At 36.8% G+C, this 18,348-nt stretch overlaps 1 long non-coding RNA gene across 1 annotated transcript; it reads left to right on the plus strand.

Moving 5' to 3' along the window:
- The first annotated feature begins 10,285 nt into the window (after window positions 1-10,285).
- Window positions 10,286-13,009, plus strand: LOC123746175 (uncharacterized). The gene is made up of 4 exons (XR_006771471.2): window positions 10,286-10,415; window positions 11,497-11,613; window positions 12,232-12,306; window positions 12,868-13,009. It is a non-coding gene; the product is annotated as an uncharacterized lncRNA (long non-coding RNA).
- Window positions 13,010-18,348: the final 5,339 nt, after the last annotated feature.

Genomic DNA, 18,348 nt, shown 5'->3' on the forward strand with positions numbered 1-18,348 from the left:
TTCACACGTTTCATTAAATCCTTCCATCCAAAACATTCACATCTTTGGTATATACCAAAGTTCTTTCTAGTTATGAAAATAATAGTAATTTCTAACTATACATATTCAGTACAACTGCATATGTATATAGCTTGCGCATTCATGTAGCTTTCTCACACATGTGTATATATATATTTGTAAGTGTATACTGACAATAGATTTTCGTTTCCTGGCCGGGGAAGATTTACTGGACGTCAATCCTTAACTGTAGCCTCTGTTCACCCAACAGTAAAATGGGTACCTCTGGTTGTTAAACGATTTGGCGGGGTCGTATTCCGGGGGAACATTAGGATTAAGGACCTGCCCAAAACGCTATGTGTGCTAGTGGCTGTACAAGAATGTAAAAACACTTGTATATATATGTATATTTATTTACTTATAAAGAAATACCAGAGCAATCAATTTATTATAGAGTTCGTGCATCCTGAGGATGGTCAGTAACTCAACCTTGTGGGACTGAGCACAGAGGACGGCATGGAGACCTTGTGGGACTGAGCACAGAGGACGGCATGGAGACTTTGTGGGACTGAGCACAGAGGACGGCATGGAGACTTTGTGGGACTGAGCACAGAGACCTTGTGGGACTTAGCACGGAGACCTTGTGGAACTTAGCACGGAGACCTTGTGGGACCGAGCACAGAGGACGGCACGGAGACCTTGTGGGACTGAGCAGAGGATGGCACGGAGACCTTGTTGGACTGAGCACAGAGGACGACAGAGACCTTGTGGGACTGAGCACAGAGGACGACAGAGACCTTGTGGGACTGAGCACAGAGGACAGTACGGAGACCTTGTGGGACTGAGCACAGAGACCTTGTGGGACTGAGCACAGAGACCTTGTGGGACTGAGCACAGAGGACGGCACAGAGACCTTGTGGGACTGAGCACAGAGGATGGCACGAAGACCTTGTGGGACTGAGCAGAGGACAGCACAGAGACCTTGTGGGACTGAGCACAGAGGATGGCACGAAGACCTTGTGGGACTGAGCACAGAGGATGGCACGAAGACCTTGTGGGACTGAGCAGAGGACGGCACAGAGACCTTGTGGGACTGAGCACAGAGGATGGCACGAAGACCTTGTGGGACTGAGCAGAGGACAGCACAGAGACCTTGTGGGACAGCACAGAGTGCTCCAAAATCATTTGCACCTATGAAGGCAATTGATTACCATCTCTGCCTCAGAGCAGCAATATTCCGAGAAAATCAAGAAAATCTAGTTGACTTGAGGCAAAGTTAAATAATTAATAATTATTATTATTAAAATTATAAAGTAAGGTGTATAGCTCACCTATGGTATACATAACTACCACTTACGGCTCCTTATTTTAGTATTTTGGAGGATTTTATGGCTTAATATTGACTGTAGTGAAGTCGTCAGCGAAGATGATAGCTGTTGACGGTATGTTAAATTAGTTAGTTAGTAGTAATAGTAAAAAAGTTATAATAAGTCTCTATTCTGTGTCGACTAATGTTTCAACCCATTTATTTATTTATTTATTTATTTATTTATTTATTTATTATATATATACAAGAAGGTACATTGGGTTTGTGAGAATACATTGGATAGTACAGTATTTACATTCTTGTAAAGCCACTAGTACGCACAGCGTTTCGGGCAGGTCCTTAATCTAGCAGATAATTTTAAGTAGGTAATTTCAATCAGAATTGATAAATGATAAAGATACATTACAAGAGAAAAATGAGACGAGAGAGATAAGTAGGTATATTAAAGCTCTGATTGATTACATTGACAGCTTGATTAGTAATTTAAGGGGGCGTTTTTCGAGTATCATAAAGTTGTTGTTTAGTGTCAACCATTATTTTTGTCTAGTTGTATATGAAAAGGGCTACAATTGTTCGAAGTTTCAGCACTGTAGCCTAAATAGTAAGGGAGATTTTTAATGTTTTTATTTTTTTCAACGAATTTTACACATTTTCAAGTGTAAATTTACAACCACACCTTTCAGATATAATCATTCTAGTGACACATTAACATATAATAAAGGATCTCTAGCAAAAGATTTTCCAAAACGTCTTTAGTTTTCCTAATACAAATAGTCTAAGTTCCCCCCCAAAATTATGCAAGTATATCATGTTTATTGCTATTATAAAGTCAATAAAGAACTCGAGATAAAAACATTTGCAAACGATTTTAGAGACATAAAATTTATATATAATGTGTAAGTTTCATGTAAATTGCATAAAAAATGAAAAAGATATTCATGTTCAAGTAACATAAACTTTCAAGTAAGTAAAAAATAAAGTCTAAGGTGTTGCCCTCTGTGGCTGAAGTTGACATCAACAAATTTCCTCCAAAATTGGCACCCTTACAGATAGGCTTACGTGCAGTCAGCTGTATAAGTTTCATGCAAATCGCCCCATAAACAAAAGAGAGATAAAATTAAAAAAAAAAAAAAAAAAGTTTTGACTTTTTTTTTTAACTAAATTTTTTGTTAATAAAACTAATTATAATTTGTTTTTAATATATGCTATTGTGATACCTGTGAGTCATAGACATGATTTCAGTTGACATTTTTGTTTGATAATCTTTTTTGACCATTTTTGAAAATTGTTGACACATAATTCAATATTTTTTTTCATCCTTCCTATTTATGCTACGATGCTGAGACTTGGACCAAATGAAACCCTTTTCATATACAACTTGTCAAAAAAGTTTGATTGAAATTGAACGAGTTTTAATTTTTTGCATATTTTGTGAATAACGCCCCCTTAAACAAGGTTAATAACTTATTAAATCAAAGGTCTTTTTATGTCAGAAGAACGGCAGAAACTGGATCTATATATGAAAACTCTTTCAGGACAAAATTTAAAGTAAAACTAAAGATATTTGTAGTTGTATAAAAGTTGCATTTTTCATCGGTCGTAGAGCCGGAAATCCGCAATATTCATCTCTGAACAATGCTTATTTCACGCAGAATCGTTAATAAACGTAAGATTTTTATACGTCTCAAGAAAGATAGAAACATAATCTTCATTTTAAATGCCTTACCATGGGCATATTTGTATTTAAAGCGAAGATACGTGTATTTTTCTAATCGGCGAGCTCCGATCCCGCACAGATCGAGCAACGGAGTAACTCTCTCTCAGAACAATGCTTATTTCACGTAAATTCGTTAATAAACGCAAATGTTTTTATATGTCTCAAGAAAGATAGAAATATAAGCTTCATTTTAAAGTTCAAGTTCAAGTATGTTTATTGAGATAAGCAATAAATACATCTCAAAGGGATAGAGTAGCTTAGGCTATTTCTACCCCCCTCTACTTCAAGTCCCTCAAGGGGCGCACAAATTCAGTGAGTACAAATAGACATATAACAGTACAAGAATCCCATTTAACATTGCATACAGCAAGTACAGCATATAATTGTTACATTCTTGGGACAAAATTCTTGTAGCTCCTAAGTATACTGTCTATTATACCATTATCACACATCCAAACAATTTGATGTGGTACACTATTTATTTCCTTATTTCTATATTTTTCAATAAGGTGACACTCTAATACATAATGTTCTAAGGTGTGGGCGTACGGCATACTACATAATTTACACTCCTTATCTTTTTCACTGACATCAACACCGTATTGCCAGATATATTTATATCCTAATCGTAATCTCATGTAAATTGAATCCTTCCAAGTAGACTTTCCTTTACCATAAGTGAAGGACGAATTTGTATTTATTATTGAATAATTCTTAAGTGTGTTACTACTGTCCACCATTGCCATTCTCTTTATCATTTCTTCACCCTCCTGAATCACCTTGAGTCTTGTTTTTATTTGTTTCAAGGTTAACTGACATACAACATCAACAAGAGTTTTTTCAGTGGCTCTCTTCGCTATGTCATCAACTACCTCATTCAACAGTATTCCCACATGTGAAGGGATCCACATGAATCTTACTTTATACCCAGTTTTTTCTAGTCTCTTAACATTCTCTCTACACTCTATCACAATATTCTGATATACTGGGCGTCTGCTATTTAAAGACTAACGCTCCTCTGCTGTCAATAAAGAAGCAAGCATTTTTACCACATTTGACTACTTCCTGTAATCCTGCTAATACTCCTTGGAGTTCAGCCTGCGTTGAAGAGACATTGTCAGTTAAGCGGCATCCAATAACAGTATCTACAGTGCCGATGTCAGTGTACTCCCTGATCAAGACTCCACATCCTGCCTTCCCATCCCTAGCTACTGACCCATCACAATATACATGTAGAGTGTTTTCCGTAGGCAGTTTTCTAATTATACAATGATATGTTGCCCTCAGCTCTCCTATTTCATACCAGTCCTGTCTAATTACCACAAGCTACCACAAACTACACAAACTTCAGAAAGCTTCCTGGCAATACGTTAGTAATGAATAAATATGATATATTTACTCATTATAATGTTGGTGCTGAATGTACAACACGAAAAAACATAATTTTAATCTGAAAAAGTATCTTTTTATAAAGAAATTAGACGAAAATAAAAAGCTGGTGACGCCAAATCAAGTCAACGATCCAAGCTTCGGTTAGGTTAGGTTGGGTTAGGTTAGGTTAGGTTAGGTTAGGTTAGGTTAGGATAGGATAGGATAGGTTAGGTTAGGTCAGCCTAACTTAATATATCATATTTATTCATTACTAACGTATTGCCAGGAAGCTTTCTGAAGTTGGTGTAGTTTGTGGTAGCTTGTGGTAATTAGACGGACCCTTTCATACATACTTTTTTTCTTATGCAAGGGAGTAATTACTACATCTACATAACAATCCTCCCATGGTGGTGTAAATTTTCTCTTGGGCACAGCAATACACTCTGTAATAACATCATACTTTATAACATTATAACATAATTTATTCATATATACTCTCTTCTTCATCATACACTGTTCACTACTTCCCACCTTTTGAACCGAGAGGATTAATTCATTAGCTCCCCCACCTCTCATTAATCTAATGGCAGAGGCTACATTTATCTCTGAAATTCTATCCCCAATACTCTGCAGATTCAACTCCATCCTCATTATCTCAATCATAGCATATCTTGGGCATCCTAAGATAATTCTCATTGCTTCATTTTGTACCTTCTCCAACTTGCCCATCCTACCTTTACCAAAACAAGAAATGACAGGTGCAGCATAATCAATAAGAGATCTTACAGTACTCAAGTATATCATTCGTAGCACAGGGACTCCCACTCCCTTTCCACAGCATGCCAAAGCCTTCAGAGGTTGTAATCTCTTCCGACATTGACCCAACAGTCTGTTCATCTCAGCTTCCAAACTCTCATGGGTATATCCAACATATATGCCGAAATATTTATATATATTAACTCTCTCTATATTTTTATCGTTTATTTTCAAAACAATGGGGCTCCGACTTCTACATTCAAACTTAGTTTTGTTTTCATTAACCACCAATCCCATATGGTGACACAGGTTTCCGAAATTGTCCAACACTGTTTGAACCTTTGAAATACTTTAACATAGACATATATAAAGCTCAAGTGAAGATACATACGTTTTTATAGTGGCATTCAGTAGCTTGTCGGTCATGGAATGCAAAAGCCTACGCACTTGCCAATATAGTGTGTAATTAACAAAGATACGCTTATAAAGCCTAAAATATTATATGCCTTCAGAAAGACAGAGATATGCTCATTATTGTGAGTGCACCGAAGGAAATATATCTTGTTGGATGACAAAGATATATCAATTCTAAAATAAGTTTCGACTCTCGCTCGGGCGAGAGATAGCGCGACTCTCGCCCCATCTATTGGAGATTCTGTTCACCTAATGACCCAAAGCTACTCAAAGCCTCCTAGCATTACTTAAATAATGAAGAAATATGGTATATTTATTCACTATAATATTGGTGCTTAATGCAGAACACGAGAAAACATATATTTACTATAAAATAATATACTTCCATTATGAAATAAGTAAATATGTGGCCTCATAGGAAGTCAACAGTCCAGGTGTCAATGTTGTGGAGCGACTTATCCAAGATATATTGTTGTCTGGAAAGTGTTGGCATATCAACCTTCTGTACACAGTGATCCAGTCGTCGCACTTCTCTCCTTAAATGATCGCAAATTTAGTTTATTATATTAACAAGTAGAATACGTATTTCTAATAATATCTAACATAACTAGCCAGAAAATATTTAAGACTTATTGAAAAATACATGTCTGGAAGTTCACTTTCGCGGTCTCGGCGTTCAAAAAAAAATCATACCCTAGATGCTTTGGGCGCTTCGCGCGCCTACGCGGTAAGACCGAAAAAGTGTACACTCTTTTGACTGTCCTGACAATATTTGAAGGCGCACGTATTTAAATTTGGTATCACTGTGTTCGCAATAAAATTGTCTATAAGAACATATCTATAAAATGCCGCCAAAGCATAAGGATTATCAACACCAAATAAAAAACTATTCAGATCACTAGCCGAGAGCGCCAAACAGCAACAAAATGTTTCCACTCTCTTAATGGTTGCGAAGCCTACAGTTGTCCTACATCGCTAATTGTGGTATCATTGGAATCGCAATAAAATTTTCTACACGGACATATGCATATAAATATAGATTCAATGTCGTAGCCCACCCAAAACAGTGTGGGAAGTGGCCGAAGTGTTACCCGCGGCGGCATATCGGCGAAACTCGCTTTGAAAAGTGTATATTCAATTCACTGTTCTGACATTATTTGTCGATGTATGTATTTCATTTTTGTACCAATGTGCTCGCAATAGAATGTTCTATAAGAACATATGTATTAAAGGTCACATAAGGATGCGTTCGACCGGCAACATATATAAAAACTACGTCGATTATACTCGTCGTGTCAATAATACAATTGTTTTACCACGATGATTCACTACCACGCCGTTTTCTTTAATAAGCTGTTCGGCTATTAGAAAAAACGTAAATTTCATGGCAAACATTTGTAAACTATTCCCAAGTTGATCGGATAATAAATAGATTTTATACAAATATTTTTGCTCGTGACTCCCGAGAGGGGCACGCGTGCGGTGTGATTAATAATACTGGTGACAACGACGGTCTGCAGGAAAGCGCCAAAGTGTTAAATCGACTTCATAGAACAACAGTGTTGGTCTATACTAATCGTTATTCGTTCAAGTTCAAGTTCAAGTATGTTTATTGAGATAAGCAATAAATACATCTCAAAGGGATAGAGTAGCTAAGGCTATTTCTACCCCCCTCTACTTCAAGTCCATCAAGGGGCGCACAAATTCAGTGAGTACAAATAGACATATAGCAGTACAAAAATCCCATTTAACATTGCATACAGCAAGTACAGCATATAATTGTTACATTCTTGGGGCAAAATTCTTGTAGCTCCTAAGTATACTGTCTATTATACCATTATCACACATCCAAACAATTTGATGTGGTACACTATTTATTTCCTTATTTCTATATTTTTCAATAAGGTGACACTCTAATACATAATGTTCTAAGGTGTGGGCGGACGGCATACTACATAATTTACACTCCTTATCTTTTTCACTGACATCAACACCGTATTGCCAGATATATTTATATCCTAATCGTAATCTCATGTAAATTGAATCCTTCCAAGTAGACTCGTTAGTATGCGTTCGCTACTTAAAACATTTACTGCACTGATGTAAAATCTCCCACGTCTCTTCGCACATGGAACACCGAACCTTACACACTCTCTGATATATTGTTTAATTAATAGAGATTCACTAATAAAGCTTATAATTGTATAAGTTATCAAAAAGGCATAGATAAAGTCGTTCTTACGTTTTAGTCACAGAGATTAGATATTAGTAAAGTAAAGTTAATTTTATTCAGGAAAGTACATAAATAGTCGATTTATAAACATATTATTGGATTTATAGATAGAGCTAGTACATACAATACCTAAAGCCACTAGTACGCATAGCGTTTCGGGCATATTATTGAGAGAGGAAAGATATTTATATTTAAACAATTTTTTTTTTTACCGACGCTCTCCCTATTGATGAGAACTACAACCTAATGAAGATAAATGTTAATTTTATGTAGATACTGTAATAAACGAAAGTTTTTAATGTCATCAGAGAAGCAGAAATATAGGCAAATTTTAAATCCCTTGTCATAAATATAACTGGAGTGAAAGCAAAGATATATGCATTTTGATAGTTACAAAGACAGCTCTTTAACACGGGTGTTCAAGTTCAAGTATGTTTATTGAGATAAGCAATAAATATATCTCAAAGGGATAGAGTAGCTTAGGCTATTTCTACCCTAAATTAATTTGTCTATTATTTCTAATAGACAAATTACAATACAAGAATCCCATTTAACATTGCAGGTTAATATAGTAAGTACAGCATATAATTGTTACACTCTTGGGGCAAAATTCTTGTAGCTCCTAAGTATACTGTCTATCATACCATTATCACACATCCAAACAATTTGATGTGGTACACTATTTATTTCCTTATTTCTATAGTTTTCAATAAGTTGACATTCTTATACATAATGTTCTAAGGTGTGGGCGTGCGGCATACTACATAATTTACACTCCTTATCTTTTTCACTGACATCAACACCGTATTGCCAGATATATTTGTATCCTAATCTTAATACTTTTTTTTTATCTACTGTTGAGAATATGTAAGACAAATGTAAGGTTTTGAGGCTAAGTAACGAAGATAGTTACAAGATACGAGCCAGATGGTGTTGAGATTGCAAAAGGGATTATGAAAAGAACTTAAGCCAAAAAAAATCAATGCATAAATGTTCGCAAATATGAGACTGGGATTTATTTCTTGAAAAGTTAGCAATAAAATACGCTTTCTAGTTCTTTATTTTTAAATTAAGACCAGGGATTCTGTCTAACGAAGCTAGTAGTATTTTGTAGGGTAATTTGTTATAGGTGTAATTTGATGTCAACAGATGGCGTAAGCTGTATCTTATGGCCACTATTAACTAGCCAGTTGATAGTGTTCTCTTCTGCCGACAGATGGCATCAGCTGTGTTATTATTACTTCCGAATTCCCTTTAAACACTGATCTACAAATCCCTTGGCTTATGATAAGGTTTTATACCATTTATGATAAGTATTAGATAACTGGAGTTCCGCAATTACTTTTATTTATCAACTGTTGAGGATATCATCATATAATGTCTGGTTAGGACGTACTGCTCTCGATTGATGAAGATTAAGCCACCCAAGAGGTGGCACGGGCATGAATAGCCCGTAAATACTGCTCTCGTAATATTATTCAGGGGGGTGGGGGAACTATCAGGTGAAAGGGGCAAGCCATTACGACTATATAGCACTGGGAAGGGATCAGGATTCGGATTTGGGATGGAACGGGGGAAAGGAATGGTGCCCAACCTCTTGGGCGGTCGGGGATTGAACGCGGACTTGTTGGAAACGAGACCGTCGCTCTACCGTCCAGCCCAAGTGGTTAAGCGTAATATTATTAAAACAACAATATATGCATATAATAACAGCATTTCACACTAAAAATACTTGGATATATTGAAATTTGGTAGTGAATCCCAATCTAGGAATCTCCTATGACTAAACTGTACTTTTTAATCATTTTTATGTACTTATTATTAAATTATTAAGTACTTACTATAATAATTAAATAAATTATTTTATTTAATATTTAAATTAAATGATAAAATAATAGGTAATAATAAATCATTGTGTAGGGGGACAGGCAGCCAGTGTATATATACATGTTAGTCCCTTGTCATAAATATAACTGAAATGAAAGCAAAGATATATGCATTTTGATAGTTACAAAGACAGCTCTTTAACACGGGTGGAACACGAACAAGGGGAACTTAGTACCCAAATGAGCCACAGAGATATTAGAAAGAATTTTTTCAGTGTCAGAGTAGTTAACAAATGGAATGTATTAAGCAGTGATGTGGTGGAGGCTGACTCCATACACAATTTCAAATGTAGATGTGATAGAGCCAAATAGGCTCAGGAACCTGTACACCTGTTGATTGACGGTTGAGAGTCGGGACCAAAGAACCAAAGCTCAACCCCTGCAAGCACAAATTAGGTGAGTACAACTAGGTGAATACAGCTGAGGGGCGGGACCAAACAGCTGAAGCTCAATTCCCTACGCATAACTAGGCGAGTCCATAGGAATTACCGTTTGTCCTGGCGCCATCTATGTTTTGACAGGAGTACTAGTAATGTTCCCACGTTATGTGATGATCGCTATACGGGTTTTACGGTCAGTTGCTCTTCTATATATGTTTATGGACAACGTAGGTGATTTGAGGCAATTTGCGGCCAGAGTGAAATACTGTAGTATCCACGCGGTGAGTGATGGAGGAGGATATATACTGCTGTGTACTCGACCAGCGGGTGAGAGGTAAGTTATATCGAACAATTATGGGAAATAGATGGGTTATTTTAAGCGTAGAATGTCAGGTAACCGGTAACTACACAGATGGGGTAGTGTTTTTTTAAGTCTTTATTTACTAAAGTGGAACATTACATTATGCCTTTAGCTGAACAAGTCTACTGGTAGGGGAAGTAGACGGGTTTTATGAAAGTATTTTACCTAAATATTTATTTGGTTAACTAGTTCAGACGTTACCAGAGGGTGTTCCTTTTAATCTAATCTTAATCTAGCCGGACGAAGTGATAAAATAAATTGAATAGAACGGAGTGGTTTGCCAGGGTGCTTAACGTTTAGTTTAATTCATTTACTATGCAGCCCATGCTTAAAGAATGCAAGTTAACCATATTTAATTTACCGTAGTTTTACTAGACTCAATACTGTATACCGTTTTTACTCTATTTAATACAGCATGTCTGGTAAATGCCAGTCGCGGAAAGTTCCTAATATGGTATGTTTTAAAGGAAAATTTTGTAAAGTTAATTTTATCGCTTAAGTTAGCGGCCAATTAGCTTAGTCTATTCTGAGGAAAGTTACTAGAATCTAACATTGCAAGTACCATCACTTCTTTTTGAGAAACGTGACTAGATACATGAATCGCATAATTTGACTACTGGCTGTTCATGGTTTAGGTTACATAGTTGATCAAATAGTGATAAGGTTTGTGATTTTGTGTACTTTGACTTTAGCAGAGATTTCGATAGTGGCACAAAATTGATAAGAGGCTAGCATCATTGGGAGTGCTGACTCAAGTTGATTAGGGCGTGGTTATACCAAAGGAAATGATAGTATAAATGGGGTTAAGTTGGGGGCAGAAATGTTGAAAGTAGTGCCTAAAGGCTGTCCTTGGACCTCGGTTATTCACAACACCAAATTTTGGTTTAGACTGCAATAGTTGCAGAATTGGCATATAAAAAAACTGATGCCCTAAATAGTTTTGAAATAGTTAAGACTACCAAATGCAGTTTAATGCTGACACGTGTAAGGTTTGGAGGCTAGGTAAAGATGAGCTAAATCGTGTAGATTGTTAAGGGTATTAAATTTTTTGCAGGTGGTAAATTCTCCCTCGGCTGGCACTGCTCTCCAGCCCGGATGTTGATTGGTTAAGTCTTGAACTGCCTCCCAACATGCAGTGAGGAACGTGGAAAGCTCCCTGAATTGGCACATGGTATGCCTCCCTTTCAAACCAGTAGCTGGCACAAATGTTCCAGCCAACATCAGAATAGTGGATGAAGCCCACACTAAAATGCAAGTGGTACAGTAAATGGACCCCCCCCCCCCTTTGACACTGAACAGTTGGGAGGAAAGGGGGGGGGGGGGAAGTGTGGCTTATAGTTGTATTGCTACAGAATCTTTTGCCATAAACCAGTGGCACAGCCTATTGGCACTTGCTATTCAGAATCTTCCCCCTTACATAGTTAATTAAAAAGGAAATGCTGTAGACAAGCTTAACTTTTTGAAGGGGGCAACATTTTCGTTGCCATCAAAGCACATCAAAGATGCTCTGAGCTAGCTTCCCCTAGTCATTAGTGAATGGTGGCTAGTAACTCTAATAGGAACTTTACTGTCATTAGAATCTATGCAGAAAAAGTGTGCACTTCTGCCAGTTTGCTAGAAATTGGCATACTTGCCCTCTTGTACCATGTTACTCAACCATAACCATCACACCACCCATTTAAGAAATTAAACATTTTCCATTTGAATTTTTAAAGTACTGAATGCTAATTTTAAAAGTAAAGCTAGATCAGTTTTAAATCTGAAGCTAATTTGTTTACATATTTTTCAGATGATGGTGATTATGATGCATGGACTGGCTTGGAGTGAGGCTCCTTTACTCTGCAAAAGGAAATCTACAAAGTGGGTGAGTTTGAATTCCATGTTTTAGCTATATCAATGACAGTTAATCTTAATTCTCTTATCTAGTCCATTTATAGGTGTGTAACTATGTCCTACTGTTACAACCCACAGGGATTGATGCAGTTTGTACTGATCCTACCCCATTTCATAGAAGGGGACCAGGCAGTCCTGCAGATTTCCCTGTCCTGGCGTTTTCAGAGCTTTGCTCTACTACCCATCTAATAGATGGACTAGAATTGCATAGGTTTAGGGACCCTTAACAATGGTGACATTTAATTCTTACAGGGCTTGTTTGCTGAATAGGTGCATGCATCTAAAACTCTAGTGCCTGGAATACATTGTACAGTGCTTACAAGAAAGCATATGTACAATGTGTTGATGGCACTAGAGTGGTGGATGTAATGCACCCATTTGGGGAACAAGCTCTGCACTAAAATATGAGGAAGGGATTGGCCTTGCTGAGCCAATGTTAAAAGATTGGGAGTTAGGATTTTTCTGGCTTATTATTAGGCATTGGTGATAATAAAAGTAGTGTCCCTGTTTAATGTTTATCTTTCTTTTACAGGTGATTGTCTCTGGAGTTGTCTTGGCCTTTTGGATCTTCTATTCATCTAGGAGCATCTGTCCCACAATCTGAAACTAATAAATATTAGATGTATTATAAATAGTATATGTAAAACTTATTAAATAAAACAATTTTAATGAAACTACTTTATATACCTTATCCTGAAATTATGCTGGAAATTGTTTACTACTATTAATGCAATGTTTAAACATCTGAAATTTTTTACTTTGAAAATAAATACTTGGTAAAATTTACACCTATTTGTAACTTGTTACATAGGAGCATGCATTGAAAAGATGTAAAAGTGGACTACCTATTCAATTTACAAACTAACAAATATTGCAAATTAGTCTGAAATATTAAAGTGGAAGAAACTTTAGTCAATATTTTAGTTTTCATATTTGAAAGTAAATTTAAAGCTATGCAACACCTAAGCTTTGTACAAATTATAATTAAATTAACTAAAGATCATTGTTAAATTTACAAAACATTAGAAAAGTGACACAAACATCTATACAACATGGTTTTCACAGTCTTTGGTAACTTAAATTTAATCAAAGCTCTTAAATGATGTCTGCCAAACTTCAGATATTTTGAAATATTTTACCTAGATTAAAACCATCATTGTTTGAAAAATTGGGCTACTTTCGCTACTTTTTGGCCAAAATTTTGCTATTTTTAGCCCAAAATTTCCCTACTTTTTAGCCCAAAATTTCGCTACTTTTTAGCCAAAAATTGGGCTACTTTCGCTACTTTTTGCCCAAAATTGGGCTACTTTTTGGCCAAAATTTCGCTACTTTCGATACTTTTTAGCCCAAAAATTCGCTACTTTCGCTACTTTTTAGCCCAAAATGTCGCTACTTTTAGCCCAAAATTTTGCTACTTTTTAGCCCAAAATTTCGCTACTTTCGCTACTTTTTAGCCCAAAACTGGGCTACTTTCGCTACTTTTTAGGCCAAAATTGGGCTACTTTCGCTACTTTTTGCCCCAAATTGGGCTACTTTTTGCCCAAAATTTCGCTACTTTTGCTACTTTTTAGCCCAAAATTGGGCTACTTTCGCTACTTTTTAGGCCAAAATTGGGCTACTTTCGCTACTTTTTGCCCCAAATTGGGCTACTTTTTGCCCAAAATTTCGCTACTTTCCCTACTTTTTAGCCCCAAATTTCGCTACTTTTTAGCCCCAAATTTCGCTACTTTTAGCCCAAAATTTCGCTACTTTTTTGATCAAAATTTCGCTACTTTCGCTACTTTTTAGCACAAAATTGGGCTACTTTCGCTACTTTTTGCCCAAAATTGGGCTACTTTCGCTACTTTTTGCCCAAAATTTCGCTATTTTTGCTACTTTTAAGCCCAAAAATTCGCTACTTTCGCTACTTTTTAGCCCAAAATTTCGCTACTTTTAGCCCAAAATTTCGCTACTTTTTAGCCCAAAATTGGGCTACTTTCGCTACTTTTTGCCCAAAATTGGGCTACTTTCGCTACTTTTTGCCCAAAATTGGGCTACTTTCGCTGCTTTTTGGCCCAAATTTCGCTACTTTTGCTACTTTTCAGCCCAAAATTCGCTACTTTTTAGCCCAAAATTTCGCTACTTTTTAGCCCAAAATTTCGCTACTTTCGCTACTTTTTGGCCAAAATTTCGCTACTTTCTAGCCCAAAATTTCGCTACTTTCGCTACTTTTTAGCCAATAATTGGGCAACTTTCGCTGCTTTATGCCCAAAATTGGGCTACTTTCGCTACTTTTTGGCCAAAATTTTGCTACTTTTGCTACTTTTTAGCCCAAAAATTCGCTACTTTTTAGCCCAAAATTTCGCTACTTTTTAGCCAAAAATTGGGCTACTTTTGCTACTTTTTAGCCCAAAATTGGGCTAATTTCGCTGCTTTTTGTCCAAAATTGGGCTACTTTCGCTACTTTTTGGCCAAAAATTCGCTACTTTTGCTACTTTTTAGCCCAAAATTTCGCTACTTTTTAGCCCAAAATTTCGCTACTTTTTGTGCCCAAAATTTCGCTACTTTTTAGCCAAAAATTGGGCTACTTTCGCTACTTTTTGCCCAAAATTGGGCTGCTTTCGCTACTTTTTGGCCAAAATTTCGCTACTTTTGCTACTTTTTAGCCCAAAAATTCGCTACTTTCGCTACTTTTTAGCCCAAAATTTCGCTACTTTTAGCCCAAAATTTTGCTACTTTTGAGCCCAAAATTTCGCTACTTTCGCTACTTTTTAGCCCAAAACTGGGCTACTTTCGCTACTTTTTAGGCCAAAATTGGGCTACTTTTTGCCCAAAACTGGGCTACTTTCGCTACTTTTTAGCCCAAAATTTCGCTACTTTTTAGCCCAAAACTGGGCTACTTTCGCTACTTTTTAGCCCAAAATTTCGCTACTTTTGCTACTTTTTAGCCCAAAACTGGGCTACTTTCGCTACTTTTTAGCCCAAAATTTCGCTACTTTTGCTACTTTTTAGCCCAAAATTGGGCTACTTTTTAGCCCAAAATTTCGCTACTTTCGCTACTTTTTAGCCCAAAATTTCGCTACTTTTTAGCCCAAAATTTCGCTACTTTTTAGGGCAAAATTGGGCTACTTTCGCTACTATTTGCCAAAAATTGGGCTACTTTCGCTACATTTTGCCCAAAATTTTGCTACTTTTTAGCCCAAAATTTCGCTACTTTTGCTACTTTTTAGCCGAAAATTGGGCTACTTTCGCTACTTTTTAGCCCAAAATTTCGCAACTTTTTAGCCCAAAATTTCGCTACTTTAAGCCCAAAATTTCGCTACTTTTTTGACCAAAATTTCGCTACTTTCGCTACTTTTTAGCCAAAAATTGGGCTACTTTCGCTACTATTTAGCCCAAAATTGGGCTACTTTCGCTACTTTTTGGCCAAAATTGGGCTACTTTCGCTACTTTTTGGCCAAAATTTCGCTACTTTTGCTACTTTTTAGCCCAAAAATTCGCTACTTTCGCTACTTTTTAGCCCAAAATTTCGCTACTTTTAGCCCCAAATTTCGCTACTTTTTAGCCCAAAATTTCGCTACTTTCGCTACTTTTTAGCCCAAAATTGGGCTACTTTCGCTACTTTTTGCCCAAAATTGGGCTACTTTCGCTACTTTTTGCCCAAAATTGGGCTACTTTCGCTACTTTTTGGCCAAAATTTCGCTACTTTTGCTACTTTTCAGCCCAAAATTTCGCTACTTTTTAGCCCAAAATTACACTACTTTCGCTACTTTTTAGCCCAAAATTTCGCTACTTTTGCTACTTTTAAGCCGAAAATTGGGCTACTTTCGCTACTTTTTAGCCCAAAAATTCGCTACTTTCGCTACTTTTTAGCCCAAAATTTCGCTACTTTTTAGCCCAAAAATTCGCTACTTTCGCTACTTTTTAGCCCAAAATTTCGCTACTTTTTAGCCCAAAATTGGGCTACTTCGCTACTTTTTGCCCAAAATGGGGCTACTTTCGCTACTTTTTGGCCAAAATTTCCCTACTTTTGCTACTTTTCAGCCCAAAATTGGCTACTTTCGCTACTTTTTAGCCCAAAACTGGGCTACTTTCGCTACTTTTTAGCCCAAAATTTCGCTACTTTCGCTACTTTTTAGCCCAAAATTTCGCTACTTTTTAGCCCAAAATTTCGCTACTTTTTAGGGCAAAATTGGGCTACTTTCGCTACTTTTTGCCAAAAATTGGGCTACTTTCGCTACTTTTTGCCCAAAATTTTGCTACTTTTTAGCCCAAAATTTCGCTACTTTTGCTACTTTTTAGCCGAAAATTGGGCTACTTTCGCTACTTTTTAGCCCAAAATTTCGCAACTTTTTAGCCCAAAATTTCGCTACTTTTAGCCCAAAATTTCGCTACTTTTTTGACCAAAATTTCGCTACTTTCGCTACTTTTTAGCCAAAAATTGGGCTACTTTCGCTACTATTTAGCCCAAAATTGGGCTACTTTCGCTACTTTTTGGCCAAAATTGGGCTACTTTCGCTACTTTTTGGCCAAAATTTCGCTACTTTTGCTACTTTTTAGCCCAAAAATTCGCTACTTTCGCTACTTTTTAGCCCAAAATTTCGCTACTTTTAGCCCCAAATTTCGCTACTTTTTAGCCCAAAATTTCGCTACTTTTGCTACTTTTCAGCCCAAAATTTCGCTACTTTTTAGCCCAAAATTACACTACTTTCGCTACTTTTTAGCCCAAAATTTCGCTACTTTTGCTACTTTTAAGCCGAAAATTGGGCTACTTTCGCTACTTTTTAGCCCAAAAATTCGCTACTTTCGCTACTTTTTAGCCCAAAATTTCGCTACTTTTTAGCCCAAAAATTCGCTACTTTCGCTACTTTTTAGCCCAAAATTTCGCTACTTTTAGCCCAAAATTTCGCTACTTTTTAGCCCAAAATTGGGCTACTTTCGCTACTTTTGAGCCCAAAATTTCGCTACTTTCGCTACTTTTTAGCCCAAAACTGGGCTACTTTCGCTACTTTTTAGGCCAAAATTGGGCTACTTTCGCTACTTTTTGCCCAAAACTGGGCTACTTTCGCTACTTTTTAGCCCAAAATTTCGCTACTTTTTAGCCCAAAACTGGGCTACTTTCGCTACTTTTTAGCCCAAAATTTCGCTACTTTTGCTACTTTTTAGCCCAAAACTGGGCTACTTTCGCTACTTTTTAGCCCAAAATTTCGCTACTTTTGCTACTTTTTAGCCCAAAATTGGGCTACTTTTTAGCCCAAAATTTCGCTACTTTCGCTACTTTTTAGCCCAAAATTTCGCTACTTTTTAGCCCAAAATTTCGCTACTTTTTAGGGCAAAATTGGGCTACTTTCGCTACTTTTTGCCAAAAATTGGGCTACTTTCGCTACTTTTTGCCCAAAATTTTGCTACTTTTTAGCCCAAAATTTCGCTACTTTTGCTACTTTTTAGCCGAAAATTGGGCTACTTTCGCTACTTTTTAGCCCAAAATTTCGCAACTTTTTAGCCCAAAATTTCGCTACTTTAAGCCCAAAATTTCGCTACTTTTTTGACCAAAATTTCGCTACTTTCGCTACTTTTTAGCCAAAAATTGGGCTACTTTCGCTACTATTTAGCCCAAAATTGGGCTACTTTCGCTACTTTTTGGCCAAAATTGGGCTACTTTCGCTACTTTTTGGCCAAAATTTCGCTACTTTTGCTACTTTTTAGCCCAAAAATTCGCTACTTTCGCTACTTTTTAGCCCAAAATTTCGCTACTTTTAGCCCCAAATTTCGCTACTTTTTAGCCCAAAATTTCGCTACTTTCGCTACTTTTTAGCCCAAAATTGGGCTACTTTCGCTACTTTTTGCCCAAAATTGGGCTACTTTCGCTACTTTTTGCCCAAAATTGGGCTACTTTCGCTACTTTTTGGCCAAAATTTCGCTACTTTTGCTACTTTTCAGCCCAAAATTTCGCTACTTTTTAGCCCAAAATTACACTACTTTCGCTACTTTTTAGCCCAAAATTTCGCTACTTTTGCTACTTTTAAGCCGAAAA

This window comes from Procambarus clarkii, chromosome 80 (genome assembly GCF_040958095.1).
Source record: "Procambarus clarkii isolate CNS0578487 chromosome 80, FALCON_Pclarkii_2.0, whole genome shotgun sequence".
Lineage (NCBI taxonomy): Eukaryota > Metazoa > Arthropoda > Malacostraca > Decapoda > Cambaridae > Procambarus > Procambarus clarkii.